This window comes from Orycteropus afer, unplaced genomic scaffold (genome assembly GCF_000298275.1).
Source record: "Orycteropus afer afer isolate SDZICR_OR568_19922 unplaced genomic scaffold, OryAfe1.0 scaffold00049, whole genome shotgun sequence".
NCBI lineage: Eukaryota > Metazoa > Chordata > Mammalia > Tubulidentata > Orycteropodidae > Orycteropus > Orycteropus afer.
The window spans coordinates 11,576,715-11,585,773 of record NW_006921636.1 but is presented as its reverse complement, the minus strand read 5'-3'; positions in this window follow the sequence as shown (position 1 = coordinate 11,585,773).

Below are 9,059 nucleotides of genomic sequence, written 5' to 3'. Positions count from 1 at the left end.
GAAAATGAAACAAACAAACAAAAAAAAAAACAGAAGTTGAGAAAATGAACGGATCTCACGTCAAGTCCTTTTGCAAATCAGATGGCTTGCATGCTTTGCTTTCTACACATTGAAGGAGGGGTCTAATCTAGTTGTCAAGAGACAGATCATGAAAAGTAATTTCTGATGAGAGAGCACAATGTAACTTTAGTTACTTGTCATCACATTGCTGTAATGAATTTCTTCTATCTCCACCAACTTCCTTACAGGAAGAAGGTTTCTCAACACTTCAAGCCAGTCATGTGCTGGTAAATGTTTAGCATAGACTGGAAGATGGAAGGGAGCTCTGGTAGTGTAGTGCCTAAGGCACTTGACTGCTAACCAGAAGGCGGGTGGTTCAAACCCACCAGCCACTCCTCAGAAGGAAGATGGGGCAATCTACTTCCATAGAGATACTGCCTCGGAAACCCAATGAGGGGTTGCTATGAGTCGGGGCCGACTCGATGGTACATAATAACAACAACAACACGGAAGATGGAAAGTACTAATTTGTAGCACTGCCAATTTCTATGGTGTAAATGTACCCACCATGGCTGATGACAAGCTATCAATGTGATGTCATTGAACGTGGAATTGGGAAGAGATGAGTGGCATTTCTACCACGTAGATAAGAGTATGTATAATAACCTCCAGAGCATGGGTAACAGTAAAATGTAGTCAGATAAGTAGGAAGTGATGAGCTTTGAGCATTTATTTTGTTTTTAATATAACTTAATTGCAAATCTCTATAATTTAATTTTTAGTAATAAAACCAAACTCAGTGCCATCGAGTCGTATCCGACTCATAGTGACCCCTCCTTGGGTTTCTGAGGTGATATCACTACGGAAGTAGATTGTCCAACCTTCCTTCTGAGGAGTGGCTGGTGGGTTTGAACCACCAGCCTTCTGGTTAGCAGCCTTAGGCAGTATACCACCAGGGCTCCCTATGGAACATGTCATGGAAATTTGAATTCAAATAGGAAAAGTAAAATATCTGACTGTTAGAGAAAAGCCTGTTCATGTCTTTTTGAAGCGGATGGTGGTAGGATCAAGTTGCTAGGGTATTTAACTCTACTGGAGGCATTTAAAAGAATGACATAACTCTTTTATTTTTGAGTACATATAATATGCAGGAAATGACAATCTTGGCAACTATTTAAACTTTTGATGAAAAATGTCAAATGTCACCTTAAAAATGTGCCTGGGAGTACATAGTGCTTTCATAATTGTTACGAGAGTGCACTAAAAAAAAAAAAAAAAAGTGAAGACTGTTAGTTTAGATAACAGAAATCCTTCTGTGAAACTCCCAATCTTCTAGAATTAAGGAAATTAATTTCTACATCTCTAGTTCTGAGGATCTTTCTGAAGTTATTTAACAGAATTTCAGTAAAGTGGTTTGGGGTTTGTGGGTTTTCAGCCCAGGTTTTTGGGTTGAGGGCAAGGAGGGGAGTGTATGAACTGTAGGAGATGATATGCAAAATGGAAGGTGCTTATGTAAAATAAAAGAGCTCTAGTGGTGCAGTGGTTAAGGCATTTGGTTGCTAATCAGCAGTTCAAACCCACCAGCTGTTTTGTGGGAGGAAGATGAGGCAATTTACTGTAAAGATTCACAGCCTTGGAAACCCTATGGGTTACTCAGAGTCAGAATCAATCCAATGGCAGTGGGTTTGGGTTGTATAAAGTATGTGTCTCTATGTAAATTTTTCTCAGTCAGGAAACTTCAGATTCTTCTCTTCAAAGAAGTCCTGACCCCAAAAAGGGTTAAAAACAAGGTTGTTGGAGGAGTTGGAATAGGTTCATCTTTGGCTCCCAGAAAAACAAAAGTCAAAGTCCCTGCATGGGACTGCAATTAAGTAATACGCAGACATACACACACATGCACACAGCACACACATTAAAACCAAACCCATCACCATTGACTCAATTCTGACTCACAGCCACCTGGTAAGACAGAGTAGAATTGTCCCAATAGGGTTTCCAAGCTGTAATCTATACGAAAGCAGACTGCCACATCTTTTTCCCTTGAAGTAGCTAATGGGTCCACTGATTTTTTTGGTTAGCAGTCAAGTGCTTTAACCACTGTTCCACCAGGCCTCCTTATACACACATACAGAAGTTTCAGAGTCAGAAATTCTTGATTCAAATCCTGGTTCCAGACACTTGTCAATTAGAGGAAGTTTTGCGAGTCACTCCCCTCCTCCATAAAACACGGATAACATACCCACTGTCTGGGATAATGCAGTGGGTGAAATAAGGCGAGGTGCCAGGCACACAGTGCCCACTCACCTATGTTAATCCCCACCCTTTCCTTATTTTCTGTTCCTCAGACGAAGGGAGTCTGGGACGTATCAAGGTCAAACACATTATATCCTCCTCACAGCTGCTTTTCGGGCAAAGGGAAGTGGTGCGAGGAGCGAGGCAGCACCCCTCTCTGTGGAGTTCAAAAGGAGCTGAAAGTTCCCTGCACGGTGCAAGTGGTGCAAAAGGCTTGGGCTCCCCTGATAAACAAAAGGTTGGCAGTTCAAACTCACCCGGCAGTGCCATGGAAGAAAGCCCTGGCAATCTACTTCTGTAAAGATGACGGCCATGAAAATCATATGGAACCGTTGTACTCTGTAACGCATGGGGTCTCCTAACTCACAGAGCAATACCAACAATAAAATCTACAAAAAGGAGTTGAGACCCAGCCAAGGAAGCTGGTGCTGTCCCTTCTGCATTTCGCAGGCCTTCTAGGCTGGAAATAACCAAGGCTGGGTGCACACCTGGGCATCCAGAGGTACCAAGTCCAAGTTGCTACAGCAAAGTCTGCCCTTAAAGACCCAGCTCAAATGCCGCCTCCTCTTCCTGGAAGCCTTCTCTCACCCCTCACCCTCTCCTTCTAACTCTCGTCTCTCCCTCCCCAGGGGCCCTTAATAGTCCATCTATCTCTCCCTTCTATTAGAGTTAAAGGCTCTGGTGTCTGTCATCCTGGTTGTGCAATCTGGAGCAAGACACTCTCCCTCTCTGTGCCTCAGTTTCCTCATTTGTAACCTGGGGCCATTACAGTTATAATAATAAGAGTGTTGAGAGTATGGTGCTTGGCATAATACTTAGCACATAAATGTTATCCATTATTATAATCACAGAGATCTCCCCTATCAGAGTCTTTGAGTAATCCTCCTCCCACAGCTCCTCACACACAGTATTCACCAGGTAACCAGGTCACTATTTTCAGAAGCTGAGGAATTGGGCTGTGGGGCTCCCTTACCCAGTATGGCGCCAACCCTCTCTACTCTTCCTTGATCCATGCAAATTTCTCTCCTGTTCCAGATTATGACAACCTGGAATTTCCAGAGGCCGTAGAATGTCCATCCACTGCCTTGCATAACCACAGAAGCTAGAAACATTCATCTCAGAAGGGCCTCCCAGACCACTGTATCCAACAGGACTCCATTGTAGGATTGGCAAACCGGGGCCCACACGGTGAGTCAGCATCTACTAGAGGGATTTTGAAGAATTCTAAATTAGCCCCCACCCCTTCCACTCACTCTTTCCCCTTGCTCTGCTTTATTTTTTGTTGCAACATTTCCTTACCTGACATCATGTATTTATTTCTTTACTTGTGTATTATTTGCTTCTCCCATCAGATGTAAGCTCCATGAGGGCTGGGGCTTCGTCTTCATGGATGCATCCCTGGCACCTCGCCCAAGGTCTGGCATAAGAAGATGTTTAGTAAATATTTGCTGTATGGATACATGGATGAATGCCATATGGATGGTTTTTTCGGGCTTAGATTTAGCAATTCACCATTTAATCATTTATCTAACAAACATTTGATGACTTATCTTTGATGTGAGAGACCTGTCTCAGGTATCTAGTACAGCTAGAACAGCTCTGAGGAAAGGTCCTAGTTTCTTTTCAGCTTCTTTTCATTGATTCTTTGGTGATCTTCATGTGGCATGGCATTTATCTTTGGACCTGCTCATGTTGTATATCAGAAGTAACTGGCTTAAGACATACCCTACATGGACAGGGACTCATGAATATTACAAAGAAAATCCTATTACCAAATGGATTACATCCACAAATATAGGGATTGGGAGTTATAACACATATTTCTTGGGGACACAGTTCAGTCCATATGAAGGCCTCTTGATAAATCCTGGTAAAGATGCTGTCCTGGCTCTCAAGTAGCAACTTGATTCATGGGAAAAAGGACACTACCCACCAGTGGCTAAAGATCCACTGTATGCCAAGCTCTGGGCTGCCAACTTTTCATGCATTTTCTCCATTTTAGGCAGCTGTTGCAGTTGCAAGGAGCCATGCCTCACTCACTCATTAAGAAGGAGAGGGATTGGAGGTTATTAGAAGGACACAGGAGGGCTAAAGACTAAAACTGAAAGGAAGCCTCTAGAACCAGATGATTCCAGGGACAGGGAAGGTCTAACTCCAGCTCTTAAAGGCCTACATAGTCTTTATTTGAGGGCATCTCGGCTTCTTCCTAGGAGCTGTGGTAGCATAGTGCCTAAGGCACTTGACTGCTAACCAGAAGGCTGGCAGTTCAAACCCATCAGCCACTCCTCAGAAGGAAGTTTGGGCAATCTACTTCCGTAGTGATTACTGCCTTGGAAACCCAAGGAGGGGTCGCTATGAGTCGGGTGTGACTCAACGGCACATAACAACAACAACTGCTTCTTCCTGGATGTGTGCCTCTCTCTTTTACTAACTTAGTGACTCCATGTTCTATTCTCAACTTGGGGTGCAGCTAGTCTGATCCGGGAGTCCTTGGGTGGCTCAAATGGCTAAGCGCTTGACTATTAACTGAAAGGTTGGGGATTTGAATCCACCAGAGAAACTTCAGAAGACAGGCCTGATCTGCTTCCCAAAGATCACAGCTTTGAAAACTATGCTGCACTTCTGCTCACTGCACATAAGATCTCAATGGTTGGAACCGATTCAATGGCAGCCAACAAAAACAAGAAGTCTGATTGGCTAGACCATCGACCTTCATTTCTCCTGGAATGGGACTCCTCAGTGCAGACCACTTCTTGGATCTCGTGTTAGCCTAAAGGGTAAACATCTTGTCATTTCTGTAATATGCTGACCAGAGCGTATGCTTACTTAGAAGGGAGTATCGAACCTCATCCTCACTGTGACCCTGTGCAACAATGTAGTTGTAGTGGCATCTGACCTCCTCTATTTTCAGGAGGGGGAGAGAGAATCATTATCTGCATCTGCAGCCCTAGGCAGATTCCTGAGGCAGAGGTCAGACATGCCTCCACCCTCCAACTTTTTTACCATTTCGGACACCAGCCATCCCTCTTATAACACTCTCTACTTCTCTGTGGAGTTCGATAATTCATTGCAATGGCCACACAGAACTCACAGTCAACACTCATGATTATGGAGTTTATTAGGGAAGTAATAGGTTACAACTCAGGATCAGAAACAACTCAGGATAGTTTTTTGATCAGGACAGTCTCTTCCTAGCCGTACCGATCGTCAGGCCTCTTTCTGGCCCTCAGCCCCTCAGCCCTCTGGCCTCTTGGGCAGCCTGACATTTGCCCTACCCAGGCAAGTGTTACAAAGCTCTTTAGCTCTGCCAATAAGTGCCTGGAGGCACCCCACTCCACCGGCAACCTTCCTGCCTGAAGGCACTTAGCAGTATTGTTCTGTCAGCTGGCAAACCCATTGCTCCATCTCCTGCTGGTCTCTTGGTTTTTTTGTTTCTGCTCCCACTGTTTCTCTACCACTGCTTCTCATGGACTCTCGCTGTCTCCAGTATTATAGCTCTCTGTCTCCCAGATCTAGGAGATTCCCAGCACAGGGGTTCTGAGTCCAAAGGATGCACTATACTCTGGCTCTTCTTTCTTGAAGGTAGTACGGTCCCCTTTCCACCTCTGGGAAGGCTCATTTTTAGTGTAGTGGGATGGCAAAACCAATCCATTCAGTAGGGTTTCATACATCTTATTATTTGCATGGTCCCATCCCCACAAGGGTGCCTTACACCTTGTTTACATTATTAACAAGTTAGCCAGTCCTCTTGGTGAGCCACAAGCACCTCATTTGCATAGTCCCATCCAGTCATTTGGTGGGAGTCACAAAGACTGTATATGGCTAGAAGGGCCATATTAAGTAATTCTCTGCACCACTCCCTGTGAAGTTGATAGTGTTATCCCTATTTTACAGATAAGAAAGATAAGCCTGAAAGAAGAGCAATGACAGCAAAATTGTATATAAAAAAAAAAAAAAGGAGAAAGTTACAAGTAATAGTAATTCCAACCATTCACAGGGAGTTTTACAGTTCTCCAAAGAGATTTCATCTATGTTATTGCATTTGTACACCCCAGAGGTTTGCCAGGACTGGTACTATTATAATCATCTTATAGTTGAGAAAACAAAGTTCAGCGAGATGAAGTGACTTGTCCCGGGTTACAGAGCTTCAACTAAATATGGATCAACTAAATATGGATCCCTTGGTTTCTAGTCCTATGCTCTTTCCATTACCTTGCCATTGATTCTTCTTCTTTTTTTAAAATTTTTATTGTGATTTGGATGAAAGGTTACAGAGTGAATTCATTTTCCATACAGCAGTTCACGCACATTTTGTTTCATGACATTAACTGCAATTCCCCACAATGTAATGGCTCTCTTCCCACTTCCTGTAGTTAGCTCTTCACTGTGTCCTTCCCTCCTATGTACTCCCACCCCCCGAGCTGTCTCCCTGTGCAAACACTGTCCTTCTGTTCTCCCATGATTGATCATTCCAAGTAGTGTATCTACCTGATGTAAATGTTCACCCTAAATGCCTGTCTATTGTTTGGTCAGAAGCCACAGGAGTGAGTTCAATTCCAGACCTGAAGGGTAGGTAGGGGCCATAGTCTCAGTGATCTTATCAGGCTTTATCAGACTAGCAAATCTGGTCTTGTTTTAATGATTTTGAGTTTTGTTTCACATATTTCTCCCATTGTTTTCAGAATCTTGTACACTGATCCCCCTGAGTGCTTGACAGTGCCAGGCACCATCTAGTTCTTCTGGTCTCACAGTCAAATAGGCTGAGGATCACACCAGTCACTTGGACTAATTGTTTCCATGTGTCTTTGGTTTTCTTCATTCTTCTTGTTCTAGACGAGTGAACCCATCATTGCAACTAGATGGTCACTTGCAAGCTTTTAAGGTCCCAGGCTGTACTCACTAAAGCAGGCTATAGAACAATGTTTTTGTGTAGTATGTTATGCCAATTGAGCTTGATGTCCCCTGTGACCATGGTTATGAGCCCACAGGTCTAACTACTTGCTCCCTCTGGGTAGCAGGCTATGGTTAAGAAGCCACCACAGTCTTGTCCCTTGTCAGGCCTACTATACACCCGGACATTCTTACAGTACATATAAAAAAGTATGTAGAAACACTGTCTGCTAACCCTATACATGGTAATGGGCACACACACCCCTGCCTAGACATATCTGATCATTCAGCCTGTCCACCCATGTATCCACCTGTAGATCATTGCTTACCATCACTGACAACGCACTACTGAACATACAAAAGGATTCATCTTTGTTGTCTGTACCTCCCATGTACCTCTCTATGCCTTCCTCTTCTTCAATTCTATCGTGTTGATCACTCACATTTGGTATATTGCCCTTCCCTTCACCCAAATCAATACTTGTCTCTACCTATCTAGCAGTGTTCCCTCCCCTCCCCTCCTACTCCTGGTAACCGACAAAGTATGTAAAGTATATAAGCCTTCCATATATAAACCTTTCCTTGATTTGTTACAATAATGAATAATGTTTGTCCTTCTGTGATTGACTTATTTCACTCAGCATAATGTCCTCCAAGTTCATCCATGGTATGTGGTGTTTTGCAGATTCTACATTGTTCTTTAGGGTTACGTAGTATTCCATTGTGTGTATGTACCATAGTTTGGTTATCCATTCTTCTGTTGATGGGCACTTAGGTTATTTCCATCTTTTTTTCTATTGTAAATAGTGTTGTGATGGACATGGGTGTGCATATATCTGTTCTTGTCCTGGCTCTCACTTCTTTAGGATATATTCTTAGTAATGGGATTGCTGGATCAGATGGTATTTCTAATTCCATTTTTTTTTTTTTTTAAGGGAATCACCATACTGCTTTCCACAGTGGTTGTATCATTTGACAGTCCCACCAGCAGTGTATGAGAGTCCCAATCTTTCCACATCCTTGGCAGCATTTGTTATTTTCTGTCTTGTTGAATTTTGCTATTAGAGTTAGGGTGAGATGGTATCTCATTGTTGTTTTGATTTGCATCTCTCTAATGGCTAATGGGGAGCTCTGGTGGCATAGCACCTAAGGCATTTGACTGCTAACCAGAAGGCTGGCGGTTCAAACCCACCAACCACTCCTCGGAAGAAGATTGGGCAATCTACATCCGTAGAGATACTGCCTCGGAAACCCAAGGAGGGGTCACTATGAGTCGAATCCACTCAATGGCAGTGAGTTTGGCTTTTTTGGAATGGCTAATGATAGTGAACATTTCTTCATGTGTTTGTTTTGCCTTTGATTCTTTGTTAGAGGCCACCATCTGAGCACTTAGTGTGTGGTTGATACAATGCCACGTGATTTACATGCCACAGACCCTGGGGCTAAAGTGCAGCAGCAAGCAGGACACTTTGAACCCCTGCCCCTATTTTACTAGTCCCTCAGCTGAGCTTCCCCCAGCCCCAGTCCAACATCTGGCCAAGGTAGAGGTCATGCAAGTGTTTTCCAGATGCCACAGAAGTCAGAGTCCGCTATGTGCAAACAATCAAAGCCCTTCCCTTCACAGTAACAGCCCTGCTGTTAGTACAGCAGGAAGGTAACAGGGTGGTGAAGTGCCCATCTAGGTTGGAGCCTGGCTTTGCCATTGGGTTTACATGGATCTGTGGGCCATTCATTTCCACATCTCCAATCTTTGTTTTCTAAATGAGAATCTTCATGTGATAACACAAGGGCTGTTACAAACACTGTCTCCTTTGCCTGCACTCCACCCCCCTGCTAATGCCACTCATGTTTTAAAGTTTCAGTTTAAATGCTACATC